Source organism: Amia ocellicauda, unplaced genomic scaffold (assembly GCF_036373705.1).
Source record: "Amia ocellicauda isolate fAmiCal2 unplaced genomic scaffold, fAmiCal2.hap1 HAP1_SCAFFOLD_64, whole genome shotgun sequence".
Classification (NCBI taxonomy): Eukaryota; Metazoa; Chordata; class Actinopteri; order Amiiformes; family Amiidae; genus Amia; species Amia ocellicauda.
In genome coordinates, this window is record NW_027102994.1 from 245,487 (window position 1) to 264,825 (window position 19,339).

The following is a 19,339-nucleotide window of genomic DNA, read 5'->3' on the forward strand; positions in this document are numbered from 1 at the left end:
AGTATGAACGGCAGAAACGGATATTGCCTTCCCTTTAAGTAGAGCGTCGTGGACAGCCTACCTGGCTTACGGCCATACTAGCCTGAATACGCCCGATCTCGTCCGATCTCGGAAGCCAAGCAGGCTCGGGCCTGGTCAGTACTTGGATGGGAGACCGCCTGGGAATACCAGGTGCTGTAAGCTTTTGCACCTTTTACACACCAGAGGGCGACAAATCACGAGTTTTAACTTTGGATACACACAATTTCATCGTTATTTCAGATTTTACTTCCCCAAATACACAGGCATACAATAGATCTTGTTCTCCAACGTAAACGGTCCCTAGTAACTAGGGTACATTCGTAACTAAATTGAGCATCATGGCTAGAAGTGACTAAATGTTGCCTAATCTTTCTCATCAAGAAATGACACAATTACAGCAACACAAAAAGGAACTCCACCGGACAAAGTTCAGTGCTCACAATCAGCCTCATTCAACACACACGGTTCCATTCCCATTCATGCAAAGCACGAAAGTGTAAAACTTGGGAACATACTTGAGAGCAAAGATCACATTCAATCTCATTCAAGGCACGGATGTGAATGCAACGGGATGAAATTACTGAAATGATGCCTGCCCTCGAACTGTGATGATGGACTACCCGACTCGCCAATAATATTGGCTTCTGGTGTATTGAAATACAGGAGCTGCTGGATTTGTGTCATTTCTTACCCCCTCACCATAGTTTGTCAAATGTTTAAACAACTGAACTTATATTCAAGGTTTGTTTCTCTTCATATGTTTTACTGGTTTACATTTGTCTCAGCAACCTGTTGAATGATTCTTCTGCTTTCAAAACAAAATGACAACAGGATGAATGCACACACTTGAAAATACAATACATGCAATGTTATGCATCATAGTGATGCAACCTCCTTTCATTTTCATACTGCATGTCAATTGAAATCCTTACTGAAATGCACACCTTCTCAAGATTGCGCTTGACTGGCGTGTCAGGCACTCAATTACAGCTGTTTTATCAAGACAATGTGTTTTTTTTTGTAAAATATAGTTCCGGTCTGGTGTGGCACCCCAGCTAACGCACAACGTTGCCACAACGTGGCGTGTTAGCAGGGACTGTCTGCGGCGCGCTGGTGTGTCCCCGGCATGAGTGTAGAGAGACAGTTCAACTGTAAGTATGAGCGGCAGAAACGGATATTGCCTTCCCTTTAAGTAGAGCGTCAGGGACAGCCTCCCTGGCTTACTGCCATACTAGCCTGAATACGCCCGATCTCGTCCGATCTCGGAAGCTAAGCAGGCTCGGGCCTGGTCAGTACTTGGATGGGAGACCGCCTGGGAATACCAGGTGCTGTAAGCTTTTGCATCTTTTACACACCAGAGGGCGACAAATCACGAGTTTTAACTTTGGATACACGCAATTTCATCATTATTTCAGATTTGACTTCCCCAAATACACAGGCATACAATAGATCTTGTTCTCCAACGTAAACGGTCCCTAGTAACTAGGGTACATTCGTAAATAAATTGAGCATCATGGCTAGAAGTGACTAAATGTTGCCTAATCTTTCTCATCGAGAAATGACACAATTACAGCAACACAAAAAGGAACTCCACCGGACAAAGTTCAGTGCTCACAAGGAGCCTCATTCAAAACACACGGTTCCATTCCCATTCATGCAAAGCACGAAAGTGTAAAACTTGGGAACATACTTGAGAGCAAAGATCACATTCAATCTCATTCAAGGCACGGATGTGAATGCAACGGGATGAAATTACTGAAATGATGCCTGCCCTCGAACTGTGATGATGGACTACCCGACTCGCCAATAATATTGGGTTCTGGTGTATTGAAATACAGGAGCTGCTGGATTTGTGTGTTTTCTTACCCCCTCACCATAGTTTGTCAAATGTTTAAACAACTGAACTTATATTCAAGGTTTGTTTCTCTTCATATGTTTTACTGGTTTACATTTGTCTCAGCAACCTGTTGAATGATTCTTCTGCTTTCAAAACAAAATGACAACAGGATGAATGCACACACTTGAAAATACAATACATGCAATGTTATGCATCATAGTGATGCAACCTCCTTTCAGTTTCATACTGCATGTCAATTGAAATCCTTACTGAAATGCACACCTTCTCAAGATTGCGCTTGACTGGCGTGTCAGGCACTCAATTACAGCTGTTTTATCAAGACAATGTGTTCGTTTTGTAATATATAGTTCCGGTCTGGTGTGGCACCCCAGCTAACGCACAACGTTGCCACAACGCTGCCACAACGTGGCGTGTTAGCAGGGACTGTCTGCGGCGCGCTGGTGTGTCCAGGGCTTTAGAGTAGAGAGACAGTTCAACTGTAAGTATGAACGGCAGAAACGGATATTGCCTTCCCTTTAAGTAGAGCGTCAGGGACAGTCTCCCTGGCTTACGGCCATACTAGCCTGAATACGCCCGATCTCGTCTGATCTCGGAAGCTAAGCAGGCTCGGGCCTGGTCAGTACTTGGATGGGAGACCGCCTGGGAATACCAGGTGCTGTAAGCTTTTGCATCTTTTACACACCAGAGGGCGACAAATCACGAGTTTTAACTTTGGATACACGCAATTTCATCATTATTTCAGATTTGACTTCCCCAAATACTCAGGCATACAATAGATCTTGTTCTCCAATGTAAACGGTCCCTAGTAACTAGGGTACATTCGTAAATAAATTGAGCATCATGGCTAGAAGTGACTAAATGTTGCCTAATCTTTCTCATCGAGAAATGACACAATTACAGCAACACAAAAAGGAACTCCACCGGACAAAATTCAGTGCTCACAAGGAGCCTCATTCAACACACACGGTTCCATTCCCATTCATGCAAAGCACGAAAGTGTAAAACTTGGGAACATACTTGAGAGCAAAGATCACATTCAATCTCATTCAAGGCACGGATGTGAATGCAACGGGATGAAATTACTGAAATGATGCCTGCCCTCGAACTGTGATGATGGACTACCCGACTCGCCAATAATATTGGGTTCTGGTGTATTGAAATACAGGAGCTGCTGGATTTGTGTGTTTTCTTACCCCCTCACCATAGTTTGTCAAATGTTTAAACAACTGAACTTATATTCGAGGTTTGTTTCTCTTCATATGTTTTACTGGTTTACATTTGTCTCAGCAACCTGTTGAATGATTCTTCTGCTTTCAAAACAAAATGACAACAGGATGAATGCACACACTTGTAAATACAATACATGCAATGTTATGCATCATAGTGATGCAACCTCCTTTCAGTTTCATACTGCATGTCAATTGAAATCCTTACTGAAATGCACACCTTCTCAAGATTGCGCTTGACTGGCGTGTCAGGCACTCAATTACAGCTGTTTTATCAAGACAATGTGTTCGTTTTGTAATATATAGTTCCGGTCTGGTGTGGCACCCCAGCTAACGCACAACGTTGCCACAATGTTGCCACAACGTGGCGTGTTAGCAGGGACTGTCTGCGGCGTGCTGGTGTGTCCCGGGCTTTAGAGTAGAGAGACAGTTCAACTGTAAGTATGAACGGCAGAAACGGATATTGCCTTCCCTTTAAGTAGAGCGTCAGGGACAGCATTCCTGGCTTACGGCCATACTAGCCTGAATACGCCCGATCTCGGAAGCTAAGCAGGCTCGGGCCTGGTCAGTACTTGGATGGGAGACCGCCTGGGAATACCAGGTGCTGTAAGCTTTTGCATCTTTTACACACCAGAGGGCGACAAATCACGAGTTTTAACTTTGGATACACGCAATTTCATCATTATTTCAGATTTGACTTCCCCAAATACACAGGCATACAATAGATCTTGTTCTCCAACGTAAACGGTCCCTAGTAACTAGGGTACATTCGTAAATAAATTGAGCATCATGGCTAGAAGTGACTAAATGTTGCCTAATCTTTCTCATCGAGAAATGACACAATTACAGCAACACAAAAAGGAACTCCACCGGACAAAGTTCAGTGCTCACAAGGAGCCTCATTCAACACACACGGTTCCATTCCCATTCATGCAAAGCACGAAAGTGTAAAACTTGGGAACATACTTGAGAGCAAAGATCACATTCAATCTCATTCAAGGCACGGATGTGAATGCAACGGGATGAAATTACTGAAATGATGCCTGCCCTCGAACTGTGATGTTGGACTACCCGACTCGCCAATAATATTGGGTTCTGGTGTATTGAAATACAGGAGCAGCTGGATTTGTGTGTTTTCTTACCCCCTCACCATAGTTTGTCAAATGTTTAAACAACTGAACTTATATTCAAGGTTTGTTTCTCTTCATATGTTTTACTGGTTTACATTTGTCTCAGCAACCTGTTGAATGATTCTTCTGCTTTCAAAACAAAATGACAACAGGATGAATGCACACACTTGAAAATACAATACATGCAATGTTATGCATCATAGTGATGCAACCTCCTTTCAGTTTCATACTGCATGTCAATTGAAATCCTTACTGAAATGCACACCTTCTCAAGATTGCGCTTGACTGGCGTGTCAGGCACTCAATTACAGCTGTATTATCAAGACAATGTGTTCGTTTTGTAATATATAGTTCCGGTCTGGTGTGGCACCCCAGCTAACGCACAACGTTGCCACAACGTTTCGTGTTAGCAGGGACTGTCTGCGGCGCGCTGGTGTGTCCCGGACTTTAGAGTAGAGAGACAGTTCAACTGCAAGTATGAGCGGCAGAAACGGATATTGCCTTCCCTTTAAGTAGAGCGTCAGGGACAGCCTCCCTGGCTTACGGCCATGCTAGCCTGAATACGCCCGATCTCGTCCGATCTCGGAAGCTAAGCAGGCTTGGGCCTCGTCAGTACTTGGATGGGAGACCGCCTGGGAATACCAGTTGCTGTAAGCTTTTGCACCTTTTACAAACCAGAGGGCGACAAATCACGAGTTTTAACTTTGGATACACGCAATTTCATCATTATTTCAGATTTTACATCCCCAAGTACACAGGCATACAATAGATCTTGTTCTCCAACGTAAACGGTCCCTAGTAACTAGGGTACATTCGTCAATAAATTGAGCATCATGGCTAGAAGTGACTAAATGTTGCCTAATCTTTCTCATCAAGAAATGACACAATTACAGCAACAAAAAAGGAACTCCACCGGACAAAGTTCAGTGCTCACAAGGAGCATCATTCAACACACACGGTTCCATTCCCATTCATGCAAAGCACGAAAGTGTAAAACTTGGGAACGTACTTGAGAGTAATGATAACATTCAATCTCATTCAAGGCACGGATGTGAATGCAACGGGATGAAATTACTGAAATGATGCCTGCCCTCGAACTGTGATGATGGACTACCCGACTCGCCAATAATATTGGGTTCTGGTGTATTGAAATACAGGAGCTGCTGGATTTGTGTGTTTTCTTACCCCCTCACCATAGTTTGTCAAATGTTTAAACAACTGAACTTATATTCAAGGTTTGTTTCTCTTCATATGTTTTACTGGTTTACATTTGTCTCAGCAACCTGTTGAATGATTCTTCTGCTTTCAAAACAAAATGACAACAGGATGAATGCACACACTTGAAAATACAATACATGCAATGTTATGCATCATAGTGATGCAACCTCCTTTCAGTTTCATACTGCATGTCAATTGAAATCCTTACTGAAATGCACACCTTCTCAAGATTGCGCTTGACTGGCGTGTCAGGCACTCAATTACAGCTGTATTATCAAGACAATGTGTTCGTTTTGTAATATATAGTTCCGGTCTGGTGTGGCACCCCAGCTAACGCACAACGTTGCCACAACGTTTCGTGTTAGCAGGGACTGTCTGCGGCGCGCTGGTGTGTCCCGGACTTTAGAGTAGAGAGACAGTTCAACTGCAAGTATGAGCGGCAGAAACGGATATTGCCTTCCCTTTAAGTAGAGCGTCAGGGACGCCCTCCCTGGCTTACGGCCATACTAGTCTGAATACGCACGATCTCGTCCGATCTCGGAAGCTAAGCAGGCTCAGGCCTGGACAGTACTTGGATGGGAGACCGCCTGGGAATACCAGGTGCTGTAAGCTTTTGCATCTTTTACACAACAGAGGGCGACAAATCACGAGTTTTAACTTTGGATACACGCAATTTCATCATTATTTCAGATTTGACTTCCCCAAATACACAGGCATACAATAGATCTTGTTCTCCAACGTAAACGGTCCCTAGTAACTAGGGTACATTCGTAAATAAATTGAGCATCATGGCTAGAAGTGACTAAATGTTGCCTAATCTTTCTCATCGAGAAATGACACAATTACAGCAACAAAAAAGGAACTCCACCGGACAAAGTTCAGTGCTCACAAGGAGCATCATTCAACACACACGGTTCCATTCCCATTCATGCAAAGCACGAAAGTGTAAAACTTGGGAACGTACTTGAGAGTAATGATAACATTCAATCTCATTCAAGGCACGGATGTGAATGCAACGGGATGAAATTACTGAAATGATGCCTGCCCTCGAACTGTGATGATGGACTACCCGACTCGCCAATAATATTGGGTTCTGGTGTATTGAAATACAGGAGCTGCTGGATTTGTGTGTTTTCTTACCCCCTCACCATAGTTTGTCAAATGTTTAAACAACTGAACTTATATTCAAGGTTTGTTTCTCTTCATATGTTTTACTGGTTTACATTTGTCTCAGCAACCTGTTGAATGATTCTTCTGCTTTCAAAACAAAATGACAACAGGATGAATGCACACACTTGAAAATACAATACATGCAATGTTATGCATCATAGTGATGCAACCTCCTTTCAGTTTCATACTGCATGTCAATTGAAATCCTTACTGAAATGCACACCTTCTCAAGATTGCGCTTGACTGGCGTGTCAGGCACTCAATTACAGCTGTTTTATCAAGCCAATGTGTTCGTTTTGTAAAATATAGTTCCGGTCTGGTGTGGCACCCCAGCTAACGCACAACGTTGCCACAACGTTGCCACAACGTGGCGTGTTAGCAGGGACTGTCTGCGGCGCGCTGGTGTGTCCCGGGCTTTAGAGTAGAGAGACAGTTCAACTGTAAGTATGAACGGCAGAAACGGATATTGCCTTCCCTTTAAGTAGAGCGTCAGGGACAGCCTCACTGGCTTGCGGCCATACTAGCCTGAATACGCCCGATCTCGTCCGATCTCGGAAGCTAAGCAGGCTCGGGCCTGGTCAGTACTTGCATGGGAGACCGCCTGGGAATACCAGGTGCTGTAAGCTTTTGCATCTTTTACACACCAGAGGGCGACAAATCACGAGTTTTAACTTTGGATACACGCAATTTCATCATTATTTCAGATTTGACTTCCCCAAATACACAGGCATACAATAGATCTTGTTCTCCAACGTAAACGGTCCCTAGTAACTAGGGTACATTCGTAAATAAATTGAGCATCATGGCTAGAAGTGACTAAATGTTGCCTAATCTTTCTCATCGAGAAATGACACAATTACAGCAACACAAAAAGGAACTCCACCGGACAAAGTTCAGTGCTCACAAGGAGCCTCATTCAACACACACGGTTCCATTCCCATTCATGCAAAGCACGAAAGTGTAAAACTTGGGAACATACTTGAGAGCAAAGATCACATTCAATCTCATTCAAGGCACGGATGTGAATGCAACGGGATGAAATTACTGAAATGATGCCTGCCCTCGAACTGTGATGATGGACTACCCGACTCGCCAATAATATTGGGTTCTGGTGTATTGAAATACAGGAGCTGCTGGATTTGTGTGTTTTCTTACCCCCTCACCATAGTTTGTCAAATGTTTAAACAACTGAACTTATATTCAAGGTTTGTTTCTCTTCATATGTTTTACTGGTTTACATTTGTCTCAGCAACCTGTTGAATGATTCTTCTGCTTTCAAAACAAAATGACAACAGGATGAATGCACACACTTGAAAATACAATACATGCAATGTTATGCATCATAGTGATGCAACCTCCTTTCAGTTTCATACTGCATGTCAATTGAAATCCTTACTGAAATGCACACCTTCTCAAGATTGCGCTTGACTGGCGTGTCAGGCACTCAATTACAGCTGTTTTATCAAGACAATGTGTTCGTTTTGTAATATATAGTTCCGGTCTGGTGTGGCACCCCAGCTAACGCACAACGTTGCCACAATGTTGCCACAACGTGGCGTGTTAGCAGGGACTGTCTGCGGCGCGCTGGTGTGTCCCGGGCTTTAGAGTAGAGAGACAGTTCAACTGTAAGTATGAACGGCAGAAACGGATATTGCCTTCCCTTTAAGTAGAGCGTCAGGGACAGCCTCCCTGGCTTACAGCCATACTAGCCTGAATACGCCCGATCTCGTCCGATCTCGGAAGCCAAGCAGGCTCGGGCCTGGTCAGTACTTGGATGGTAGACCGCCTGGAAATACCAGGTGCTGTAAGCTTTTGCACCTTTTACACACCAGAGGGCGACAAATCACGAGTCTTAACTTTTGATACACACAATTTCATCATTATTTCAGATTTGACTTCCCCAAATACACAGGCATACAATAGATCTTGTTCTCCAACGTAAACGGTCCCTAGTAACTAGGGTACATTCGTAAATAAATTGAGCATCATGGCTAGAAGTGACTAAATGTTGCCTAATCTTTCTCATCGAGAAATGACACAATTACAGCAACACAAAAAGGAACTCCACCGGACAAAGTTCAGTGCTCACAAGGAGCCTCATTCAACACACACGGTTCCATTCCCATTCATGCAAAGCACAAAAGTGTAAAACTTGGGAACATACTTGAGAGCAAAGATCACATTCAATCTCATTCAAGGCACGGATGTGAATGCAACGGGATGAAATTACTGAAATGATGCCTGCCCTCGAACTGTGATGATGGACTACCCGACTCGCCAATAATATTGGGTTCTGGTGTATTGAAATACAGGAGCTGCTGGATTTGTGTGTTTTCTTACCCCCTCACCATAGTTTGTCAAATGTTTAAACAACTGAACTTATATTCAAGGTTTGTTTCTCTTCATATGTTTTACTGGTTTACATTTGTCTCAGAAACCTGTTGAATGATTCTTCTGCTTTCAAAACAAAATGACAACAGGATGAATGCACACACTTGAAAATACAATACATGCAATGTTATGCATCATAGTGATGCAACCTCCTTTCAGTTTCATACTGCATGTCAATTGAAATCCTTACTGAAATGCACACCTTCTCAAGATTGCGCTTGACTGGCGTGTCAGGCTCTCGATTACAGCTGTTTTATCAAGACAATGTGTTCGTTTTGTAAAATATAGTTCCGGTCTGGTGTGGCACCCCAGCTAACGCACAACGTTGCCACAACGTGGCGTGTTAGCAGGGACTGTCTGCGGCGCGCTGGTGTGTCCCGGGCTTTAGAGTAGAGAGACAGTTCAACTGTAAGTATGAACGGCAGAAACGGATATTGCCTTCCCTTTAAGTAGAGCGTCAGGAACAGCCTCCCTGGCTTATGGCCATACTAGCCTGAATACGCCCGATCTCGTCCGATCTCGGAAGCCAAGCAGGCTCGGGCCTGGTCAGTACTTGGATGGGAGACCGCCTGGGAATACCAGGTGCTGTAAGCTTTTGCACACCAGAGGGCGACAAATCACGAGTTTTAACTTTGGATACACGCAATTTCATCATTATTTCAGATTTGACTTCCCCAAATACACAGGCATACAATAGATCTTGTTCTCCAACGTAAACGGTCCCTAGTAACTAGGGTACATTCGTAAATAAATTGAGCATCATGGCTAGAAGTGACTAAATGTTGCCTAATCTTTCTCATCGAGAAATGACACAATTACAGCAACACAAAAAGGAACTCCACCGGACAAAGTTCAGTGCTCACAAGGAGCCTCATTCAACACACACGGTTCCATTCCCATTCATGCAAAGCACGAAAGTGTAAAACTTGGGAACATACTTGAGAGCAAAGATCACATTCAATCTCATTCAAGGCACGGATGTGAATGCAACGGGATGAAATTACTGAAATGATGCCTGCCCTCGAACTGTGATGATGGACTACCCGACTCGCCAATAATATTGGGTTCTGGTGTATTGAAATACAGGAGCTGCTGGATTTGTGTGTTTTCTTACCCCCTCACCATAGTTTGTCAAATGTTTAAACAACTGAACTTATATTCAAGGTTTGTTTCTCTTCATATGTTTTACTGGTTTACATTTGTCTCAGCAACCTGTTGAATGATTCTTCTGCTTTCAAAACAAAATGACAACAGGATGAATGCACACACTTGAAAATACAATACATGCAATGTTATGCATCATAGTGATGCAACCTCCTTTCAGTTTCATACTGCATGTCAATTGAAATCCTTACTGAAATGCACACCTTCTCAAGATTGCGCTTGACTGGCGTGTCAGGCACTCAATTACAGCTGTTTTATCAAGACAATGTGTTCGTTTTGTAATATATAGTTCCGGTCTGGTGTGGCACCCCAGCTAACGCACAACGTTGCCACAATGTTGCCACAACGTGGCGTGTTAGCAGGGACTGTCTGCGGCGCGCTGGTGTGTCCCGGGCTTTAGAGTAGAGAGACAGTTCAACTGTAAGTATGAACGGCAGAAACGGATATTGCCTTCCCTTTAAGTAGAGCGTCAGGGACAGCCTCCCTGGCTTACAGCCATACTAGCCTGAATACGCCCGATCTCGTCCGATCTCGGAAGCCAAGCAGGCTCGGGCCTGGTCAGTACTTGGATGGTAGACCGCCTGGAAATACCAGGTGCTGTAAGCTTTTGCACCTTTTACACACCAGAGGGCGACAAATCACGAGTCTTAACTTTTGATACACACAATTTCATCATTATTTCAGATTTGACTTCCCCAAATACACAGGCATACAATAGATCTTGTTCTCCAACGTAAACGGTCCCTAGTAACTAGGGTACATTCGTAAATAAATTGAGCATCATGGCTAGAAGTGACTAAATGTTGCCTAATCTTTCTCATCGAGAAATGACACAATTACAGCAACACAAAAAGGAACTCCACCGGACAAAGTTCAGTGCTCACAAGGAGCCTCATTCAACACACACGGTTCCATTCCCATTCATGCAAAGCACAAAAGTGTAAAACTTGGGAACATACTTGAGAGCAAAGATCACATTCAATCTCATTCAAGGCACGGATGTGAATGCAACGGGATGAAATTACTGAAATGATGCCTGCCCTCGAACTGTGATGATGGACTACCCGACTCGCCAATAATATTGGGTTCCGGTGTATTGAAATACAGGAGCTGCTGGATTTGTGTGTTTTCTTACCCCCTCACCATAGTTTGTCAATTGTTTAAACAACTGAACTTATATTCAAGGTTTGTTTCTCTTCATATGTTTTACTGGTTTACATTTGTCTCAGCAACCTGTTGAATGATTCTTGTGCTTTCATAACAAAATGACAACAGGATGAATGCACACACTTGAAAATACAATACATGCAATGTTATGCATCATAGTGATGCAACCTCCTTTCAGTTTCATACTGCATGTCAATTGAAATCCTTACTGAAATGCACACCATCTCAAGATTGCGCTTGACTGGCAAGTCAGGCACTCAATTACAGCTGTTTTATCAAGACAATGTGTTCGTTTTGTAAAATATAGTTCCGGTCTGGTGTGGCACCCCAGCTAACGCACAACGTTGCCACAACGTTGCCACAACGTGGCGTGTTAGCAGGGACTGTCTGCAGCGCGCTGGTGTGTCCCGGGCTTTAGAGTAGAGAGACAGTTCAACTGTAAGTATGAACGGCAGAAACGGATATTGCCTTCCCTTTAAGTAGAGCGTCAGGGACAGCCTCCCTGGCTTACGGCCATACTAGCCTGAATACGCCCGATCTCGTCCGATCTCGGAAGCCAAGCAGGCTCGGGTCTGGTCAGTACTTGGATGGGAGACCGCCTGGGAATACCAGGTGCTGTAAGCTTCTGCACCTTTTTCACACCAGAGGGCGACAAATCACGAGTTTTAACTTTGGATACACACAATTTCATCATTATTTCAGATTTTACTTCCCCAAATACACAGGCATACAATAGATCTTGTTCTCCAACGTAAACGGTCCCTAGTAACTAGGGTACATTCGTAAATAAATTGAGCATCATGGCTAGAAGTGACTAAATGTTGCCTAATCTTTCTCATCGAGTAATGACACAATTACAGCAACACAAAAAGGAACTCCACCGGACAAAGTTCAGTGCTCACAAGGAGCCTCATTCAACACACACGGTTCCATTCCCATTCATGCAAAGCACGAAAGTGTAAAACTTGGGAACATACTTGAGAGCAAAGATCACATTCAATCTCATTCAAGGCACGGATGTGAATGCAACGGGATGAAATTACTGAAATGATGCCTGCCCTCGAGCTGTGATGATGGACTACCCGACTCGCCAATAATATTGGGTTCTGGTGTATTGAAATACAGGAGCTGCTGGATTTGTGTGTTTTATTACCCCCTCACCATAGTTTGTCAAATGTTTAAACAACTGAACTTATATTCAAGGTTTGTTTCTCTTCATATGTTTTACTGGTTTACATTTGTCTCAGCAACCTGTTGAATGATTCTTCTGCTTTCAAAACAAAATGACAACAGGATGAATGCACACACTTGAAAATACAATACATGCAATGTTATGCATCATAGTGATGCAACCTCCTTTCAGTTTCATACTGCATGTCAATTGAAATCCTTACTGAAATGCACACCTTCTCAAGATTGCGCTTGACTGGCGTGTCAGGCACTCAATTACAGCTGTTTTATCAAGACAATGTGTTTTTTTTTGTAAAATATAGTTCCGGTCTGGTGTGGCACCCCAGCTAACGCACAACGTTGCCACAACATGGCGTGTTAGCAGGGACTGTCTGCGGCGCGCTGCTGTGTCCCGGGCTTTAGAGTAGAGAGACAGTTCAACTGTAAGTATGAACGGCAGAAACGGATATTGCCTTCCCTTTAAGTAGAGCATCAGGGACAGCCTCCCTGGCTTACGGCCATACTAGCCTGAATACGCCCGATCTCGTCCGATCTCGGAAACCAAGCAGGCTCGGGCCTGGTCGGTACTTGGATGGGGGACCGCCTGGGAATACCAGGTGCTGTAAGCTTTTGCACCTTTTACACACCAGAGGGCGACAAATCACGAGTTTTAACTTTGGATACACACAATTTCATCATTATTTCAGATTTTACTTCCCCAAATACACAGGCATACAATAGATCTTGTTCTCCAACGTAAACGGTCCCTAGTAACTAGGGTACATTCGTAAATAAATTGAGCATCATGGCTAGAAGTGACTAAATGTTGCCTAATCTTTCTCATCAAGAAATGACACAATTACAGCAACACAAAAAGGAACTCCACCGGACAAAGTTCAGTGCTCACAAGGAGCCTCATTCAACACACACGGTTCCATTCCCATTCATGCAAAGCACGAAAGTGTAAAACTTGGGAACATACTTGAGAGCAAAGATCACATTCAATCTCATTCAAGGCACGGATGTGAATGCAACGGGATGAAATTACTGAAATGATGCCTGCCCTCGAACTGTGATGATGGACTACCCGACTCACCAATAATATTGGCTTCTGGTGTATTGAAGTACAGGAGCTGCTGGATTTGTGTGTTTTCTTACCCCCTCACCATAGTTTGTCAAATGTTTAAACAACTGAACTTATATTCAAGGTTTGTTTCTCTTCATATGTTTTACTGGTTTACATTTGTCTCAGCAACCTGTTGAATGATTCTTCTGCTTTCAAAACAAAATGACAACAGGATGAATGCACACACTTGAAAATACAATACATGCAATGTTATGCATCATAGTGATGCAACCTCCTTTCAGTTTCATACTGCATGTCAATTGAAATCCTTACTGAAATGTACACCTTCTCAAGATTGCGCTTGACTGGCGTGTCAGGCACTCAATTACAGCTGTTTTATCAAGACAATGTGTTCGTTTTGTAAAATATAGTTCCGGTCTGGTGTGGCACCCCAGCTAACGCACAACGTTGCCACAACGTTGCCACAACGTGGCGTGTTAGCAGGGACTGTCTTTTCTTCGCCGGTGTGTCCCGGACTTTAGAGTAGAGAGACAGTTCAACTGCAAGTATGAGCGGCAGAAACGGATATTGCCTTCCCTTTAAGTAGTGCATCAGGGACAGCCTCTCTGGCTTACGGCCATACTAGCCTGAATACGCCCGATCTCGTCCGATCTCAGAAGCTAAGCAGGCTCTGGCCTGGTTAGTACTTGGATGGGAGACTGCCTGGGAATACCAGGTGCTGTAAGCTTTTGCATCTTTTACACACCAGAGGGCGACAAATCACGAGTTTTAACTTTGGATACACGCAATTTCATCATTATTTCAGATTTTACTTCCCCAAATACACAGGCATACAATAGATCTTGTTCTCCAACGTAAACGGTCCCTAGTAACTAGCGTACATTCGTAAATAAATTGAGCATCATGGCTAGAAGTGACTAAATGTTGCCTAATCTTTCTCATCAAGAAATGACACAATTACAGCAACACAAAAAGGAACTCCACTGGACAAAGTTCAGTGCTCACAAGGAGCTTCATTCAACACACACGGTTCCATTCCCATTCATGCAAAGCATGAAAGTGTAAAACTTGGAAATATACTTGAGAGTAAAGATCACATTCAATCTCATTCAAGGCACGGATGTGAATGCAACGGGATGAAATTACTGAAATGATGCCTGCCCTCGAACTGTGATGATGGACTGCCCGACTCGCCAATAATATTGGGTTTTGGTGTATTGAAATACAGGAGCTGCTGGATTTGTGTGTTTTCTTACCCCCTCACCATAGTTTGTCAAATGTTTAAACAACTGAACTTATATTCAAGGTTTGTTTCTCTTCATATGTTTTACTGGTTAAATTTGTCTCAGCAACCTGTTGAATGATTCTTCTGCTTTCAAATTAAAATGACAACAGGATGAATGCACACACATGAAAATACAATACATGCAATGTTATGCATCATAGTGATGCAACCTCCTTTCAGTTTCATACTGCATGTCAATTGAAATCCTTACTGAAATGCACACCTTCTCAAGATTGCGCTTGACTGGCGTGTCAGGCACTCAATTACAGCTGTTTTATCAAGACAATGTGTTCGTTTTGTAAAATATAGTTCCGGTCTGGTGTGGCACCCCAGCTAACGCACAACGTTGCCACAACGTTTCGTGTTAGCAGGGACTGTCTACGGCGCGCTGGTGTGTCCCGGACTTTAGAGTAGAGAGACAGTTCAACTGCAAGTATGAGCGGCAGAAACGGATATTGCCTTCCCTTTAAGTAGAGCGTCAGGGACAGCCTCCCTGGCTTACGGCCATACTAGCCTGAATACGCCCGGTCTCGTCCGATCTCGGAAGCTAAGCAGGCTCGGGCCTGGTCAGTACTTGAATGGGAGACCGCCTGGGAATACCAGGTGCTGTAAGCTTTTGCACACCAGAGGGCGACAAATCACGAGTTTTAACTTTGGATACACGCAATTTCATCATTATTTCAGATTTGACTTCCCCAAATACACAGGCATACAATAGATCTTGTTCTCCAACGTAAACGGTCCCTAGTAACTAGGGTACATTCGTAAATAAATTGAGCATCATGGCTAGAAGTGACTAAATGTTGCCTAATCTTTCTCATCGAGAAATGACACAATTACAGCAACACAAAAAGGAACTCCACCGGACAAAGTTCAGTGCTCACAAGGAGCCTCATTCAACACACACGGTTCCATTCCCATTCATGCAAAGCACGAAAGTGTAAAACTTGGGAACATACTTGAGAGCAAAGATCACATTCAATCTCATTCAAGGCACGGATGTGAATGCAACGGGATGAAATTACTGAAATGATGCCTGCCCTCGAACTGTGATGATGGACTACCCGACTCGCCAATAATATTGGCTTCTGGTGTATTGAAATACAGGAGCTGCTGGATTTGTGTCATTTCTTACCCCCTCACCATAGTTTGTCAAATGTTTAAACAACTGAACTTATATTCAAGGTTTGTTTCTCTTCATATGTTTTACTGGTTTACATTTGTCTCAGCAACCTGTTGAATGATTCTTCTGCTTTCAAAACAAAATGACAACAGGATGAATGCACACACTTGAAAATACAATACATGCAATGTTATGCATCATAGTGATGCAACCTCCTTTCAGTTTCATACTGCATGTCAATTGAAATCCTTACTGAAATGCACACCTTCTCAAGATTGCGCTTGAATGGCGTGTCAGGCACTCAATTACAGCTGTTTTATCAAGACAATGTGTTCGTTTTGTAATACATAGGTCTGGTGTGGCACCCCAGCTAACGCACAACGTTGCCACAACGTTTCGTGTTAGCAGGGACTGTCTGCGGCGTGCTGGTGTGTCCCGGACTTTAGAGTAGAGAGACAGTTCAACTGTAAGTATGAGCGGCAGAAACGGATATTGCCTTCCCTTTAAGTAGAGCGTCAGGGACAGCCTCCCTGGCTTACGGCCATACTAGCCTGAATACGCCCGATCTCGTCCGATCTCGGAAACTAAGCAGGCTCGGGCCTGGTCAGTACTTGGATGGGAGACCGCCTGGGAATACCAGGTGCTGTAAGCTTTTGCATCTTTTACACACCAGAGGGCGACAAATCACGAGTTTTAACTTTGGATACACGCAATTTCATCATTATTTCAGATTTGACTTCCCCAAATACACAGGCATACAATAGATCTTGTTCTCCAATGTAAACGGTCCCTAGTAACTAGGGTACATTCGTAAATAAATTGAGCATCATGGCTAGAAGTGACTAAATGTTGCCTAATCTTTCTCATCGAGAAATGACACAATTACAGCAACACAAAAAGGAACTCCACCGGACAAAGTTCAGTGCTCACAAGGAGCCTCATTCAACACACACGGTTCCATTCCCATTCATGCAAAGCACGAAAGTGTAAAACTTGGGAACATACTTGAGAGCAAAGATCACATTCAATCTCATTCAAGGCACGGATGTGAATGCAACGGGATGAAATTACTGAAATGATGCCTGCCCTCGAACTGTGATGATGGACTACCCGACTCGCCAATAATATTGGGTTCTGGTGTATTGAAATACAGGAGCTGCTGGATTTGTGTGTTTTCTTACCCCCTCACCATAGTTTGTCAAATGTTTAAACAACTGAACTTATATTCAAGGTTTGTTTCTCTTCATATGTTTTACTGGTTTACATTTGTCTCAGCAACCTGTTGAATGATTCTTCTGCTTTCAAAACAAAATGACAACAGGATGAATGCACACACTTGTAAAAACAATACATGCAATGTTATGCATCATAGTGATGCAACCTCCTTTCAGTTTCATACTGCATGTCAATTGAAATCCTTACTGAAATGCACACCTTCTCAAGATTGCGCTTGACTGGCGTGTCAGGCACTCAATTACAGCTGTTTTATCAAGACAATGTGTTCGTTTTGTAATATATAGTTCCGGTCTGGTGTGGCACCCCAGCTAACGCACAACGTTGCCACAATGTTGCCACAACGTGGCGTGTTAGCAGGGACTGTCTGCGGCGCGCTGGTGTGTCCCGGGCTTTAGAGTAGAGAGACAGTTCAACTGTAAGTATGAACGGCAGAAACGGATATTGCCTTCCCTTTAAGTAGAGCGTCAGGGACAGCATTCCTAGCTTACGGCCATACTAGCCTGAATACGCCCGATCTCGTCCGATCTCGGAAGCTAAGCAGGCTCGGGCCTGGTCAGTACTTGGATGGGAGACCGCCTGGGAATACCAGGTGCTGTAAGCTTTTGCATCTTTTACACACCAGAGGGCGACATATCACGAGTTTTAACTTTGGATACACGCAATTTCATCATTATTTCAGATTTGACTTCCCCAAATACACAGGCATACAATAGATCTTGTTCTCCAATGTAAACGGTCCCTAGTAACTAGGGTACATTCATAAATAAATTGAGCATCATGGCTAGAAGTGACTAAATGTTGCCTAATCTTTCTCATCGAGAAATGACAGAATTACAGCAACACAAAAAGGAACTCCACCGGACAAAGTTCAGTGCTCACAAGGAGCCTCATTCAACACACACGGTTCCATTCCCATTCATGCAAAGCACGAAAGTGTAAAACTTGGGAACATACTTGAGAGCAAAGATCACATTCAATCTCATTCAAGGCACGGATGTGAATGCAACAAGATGAAATTACTGAAATGATGCCTGCCCTCGAACTGTGATGATGGACTACCCGACTCGCCAATAATATTGGGTTCTGGTGTATTGAAATACAGGAGCTGCTGGATTTGTGTGTTTTCTTACCCCCTCACCATAGTTTGTCAAATGTTTAAACAACTGAACTTATATTCAAGGTTTGTTTCTCTTCATATGTTTTACTGGTTTACATTTGTCTCAGCAACCTGTTGAATGATTCTTCTGCTTTCAAAACAAAATGACAACAGGATGAATGCACACACTTGAAAATACAATACATGCAATGTTATGCATCATAGTGATGCAACCTCCTTTCAGTTTCATACTGCATGTCAATTGAAATCCTTACTGAAATGCACACCTTCTCAAGATTGCGCTTGAATGGCGTGTCAGGCACTCAATTACAGCTGTTTTATCAAGACAATGTGTTCGTTTTGTAATACATAGGTCTGGTGTGGCACCCCAGCTAACGCACAACGTTGCCACAACGTTTCGTGTTAGCAGGGACTGTCTGCGGCGTGCTGGTGTGTCCCGGACTTTAGAGTAGAGAGACAGTTCAACTGTAAGTATGAGCGGCAGAAACGGATATTGCCTTCCCTTTAAGTAGAGCGTCAGGGACAGCTTCCCTGGCTTACGGCCATACTAGCCTGAATACGCCCGATCTCGTCCGATCTCGGAAACTAAGCAGGCTCGGGCCTGGTCAGTACTTGGATGGGAGACCGCCTGGGAATACCAGGTGCTGTAAGCTTTTGCATCTTTTACACACCAGAGGGCGACAAATCACGAGTTTTAACTTTGGATACACGCAATTTCATCATTATTTCAGATTTGACTTCCCCAAATACACAGGCATACAATAGATCTTGTTCTCCAATGTAAACGGTCCCTAGTAACTAGGGTACATTCGTAAATAAATTGAGCATCATGGCTAGAAGTGACTAAATGTTGCCTAATCTTTCTCATCGAGAAATGACACAATTACAGCAACACAAAAAGGAACTCCACCGGACAAAGTTCAGTGCTCACAAGGAGCCTCATTCAACACACACGGTTCCATTCCCATTCATGCAA

At 43.5% G+C, this 19,339-nt stretch overlaps 16 non-coding genes and 1 pseudogene across 16 annotated transcripts; all 17 read left to right on the top strand.

The window, feature by feature from the left end:
- Positions 1 to 64: 64 nt before the first annotated feature.
- LOC136740423 (5S ribosomal RNA) lies at positions 65 to 183 on the top strand. Its single transcript, XR_010813259.1, has one exon. It is a non-coding gene; the product is annotated as a 5S ribosomal RNA (ribosomal RNA).
- A 1,056-nt stretch (positions 184 to 1,239) lies between these two features.
- On the top strand, positions 1,240 to 1,358 carry LOC136740497 (5S ribosomal RNA). Its single transcript, XR_010813328.1, has one exon. It is a non-coding gene; the product is annotated as a 5S ribosomal RNA (ribosomal RNA).
- A 1,066-nt stretch (positions 1,359 to 2,424) lies between these two features.
- On the top strand, positions 2,425 to 2,543 carry LOC136740367 (5S ribosomal RNA). The gene has a single exon (XR_010813203.1). It is a non-coding gene; the product is annotated as a 5S ribosomal RNA (ribosomal RNA).
- Positions 2,544 to 3,609: 1,066 nt separating this feature from the next.
- Positions 3,610 to 3,718, top strand: LOC136740725 (uncharacterized; annotated as a pseudogene).
- A 1,055-nt stretch (positions 3,719 to 4,773) lies between these two features.
- On the top strand, positions 4,774 to 4,892 carry LOC136740703 (5S ribosomal RNA). The gene has a single exon (XR_010813521.1). It is a non-coding gene; the product is annotated as a 5S ribosomal RNA (ribosomal RNA).
- A 1,054-nt stretch (positions 4,893 to 5,946) lies between these two features.
- Positions 5,947 to 6,065, top strand: LOC136740565 (5S ribosomal RNA). The gene has a single exon (XR_010813394.1). It is a non-coding gene; the product is annotated as a 5S ribosomal RNA (ribosomal RNA).
- Positions 6,066 to 7,130: 1,065 nt separating this feature from the next.
- Positions 7,131 to 7,249, top strand: LOC136740539 (5S ribosomal RNA). Its single transcript, XR_010813368.1, has one exon. It is a non-coding gene; the product is annotated as a 5S ribosomal RNA (ribosomal RNA).
- Positions 7,250 to 8,315: 1,066 nt separating this feature from the next.
- On the top strand, positions 8,316 to 8,434 carry LOC136740671 (5S ribosomal RNA). The gene has a single exon (XR_010813493.1). It is a non-coding gene; the product is annotated as a 5S ribosomal RNA (ribosomal RNA).
- Positions 8,435 to 9,489: 1,055 nt separating this feature from the next.
- On the top strand, positions 9,490 to 9,608 carry LOC136740514 (5S ribosomal RNA). Its single transcript, XR_010813344.1, has one exon. It is a non-coding gene; the product is annotated as a 5S ribosomal RNA (ribosomal RNA).
- Positions 9,609 to 10,665: 1,057 nt separating this feature from the next.
- On the top strand, positions 10,666 to 10,784 carry LOC136740672 (5S ribosomal RNA). The gene has a single exon (XR_010813494.1). It is a non-coding gene; the product is annotated as a 5S ribosomal RNA (ribosomal RNA).
- A 1,066-nt stretch (positions 10,785 to 11,850) lies between these two features.
- On the top strand, positions 11,851 to 11,969 carry LOC136740572 (5S ribosomal RNA). Its single transcript, XR_010813401.1, has one exon. It is a non-coding gene; the product is annotated as a 5S ribosomal RNA (ribosomal RNA).
- A 1,056-nt stretch (positions 11,970 to 13,025) lies between these two features.
- LOC136740678 (5S ribosomal RNA) lies at positions 13,026 to 13,144 on the top strand. Its single transcript, XR_010813498.1, has one exon. It is a non-coding gene; the product is annotated as a 5S ribosomal RNA (ribosomal RNA).
- A 1,066-nt stretch (positions 13,145 to 14,210) lies between these two features.
- LOC136740637 (5S ribosomal RNA) lies at positions 14,211 to 14,329 on the top strand. The gene has a single exon (XR_010813461.1). It is a non-coding gene; the product is annotated as a 5S ribosomal RNA (ribosomal RNA).
- Positions 14,330 to 15,383: 1,054 nt separating this feature from the next.
- Positions 15,384 to 15,502, top strand: LOC136740537 (5S ribosomal RNA). The gene has a single exon (XR_010813366.1). It is a non-coding gene; the product is annotated as a 5S ribosomal RNA (ribosomal RNA).
- Positions 15,503 to 16,543: 1,041 nt separating this feature from the next.
- LOC136740521 (5S ribosomal RNA) lies at positions 16,544 to 16,662 on the top strand. Its single transcript, XR_010813351.1, has one exon. It is a non-coding gene; the product is annotated as a 5S ribosomal RNA (ribosomal RNA).
- A 1,066-nt stretch (positions 16,663 to 17,728) lies between these two features.
- On the top strand, positions 17,729 to 17,847 carry LOC136740285 (5S ribosomal RNA). Its single transcript, XR_010813123.1, has one exon. It is a non-coding gene; the product is annotated as a 5S ribosomal RNA (ribosomal RNA).
- Positions 17,848 to 18,897: 1,050 nt separating this feature from the next.
- LOC136740523 (5S ribosomal RNA) lies at positions 18,898 to 19,016 on the top strand. The gene has a single exon (XR_010813353.1). It is a non-coding gene; the product is annotated as a 5S ribosomal RNA (ribosomal RNA).
- Positions 19,017 to 19,339: the final 323 nt, after the last annotated feature.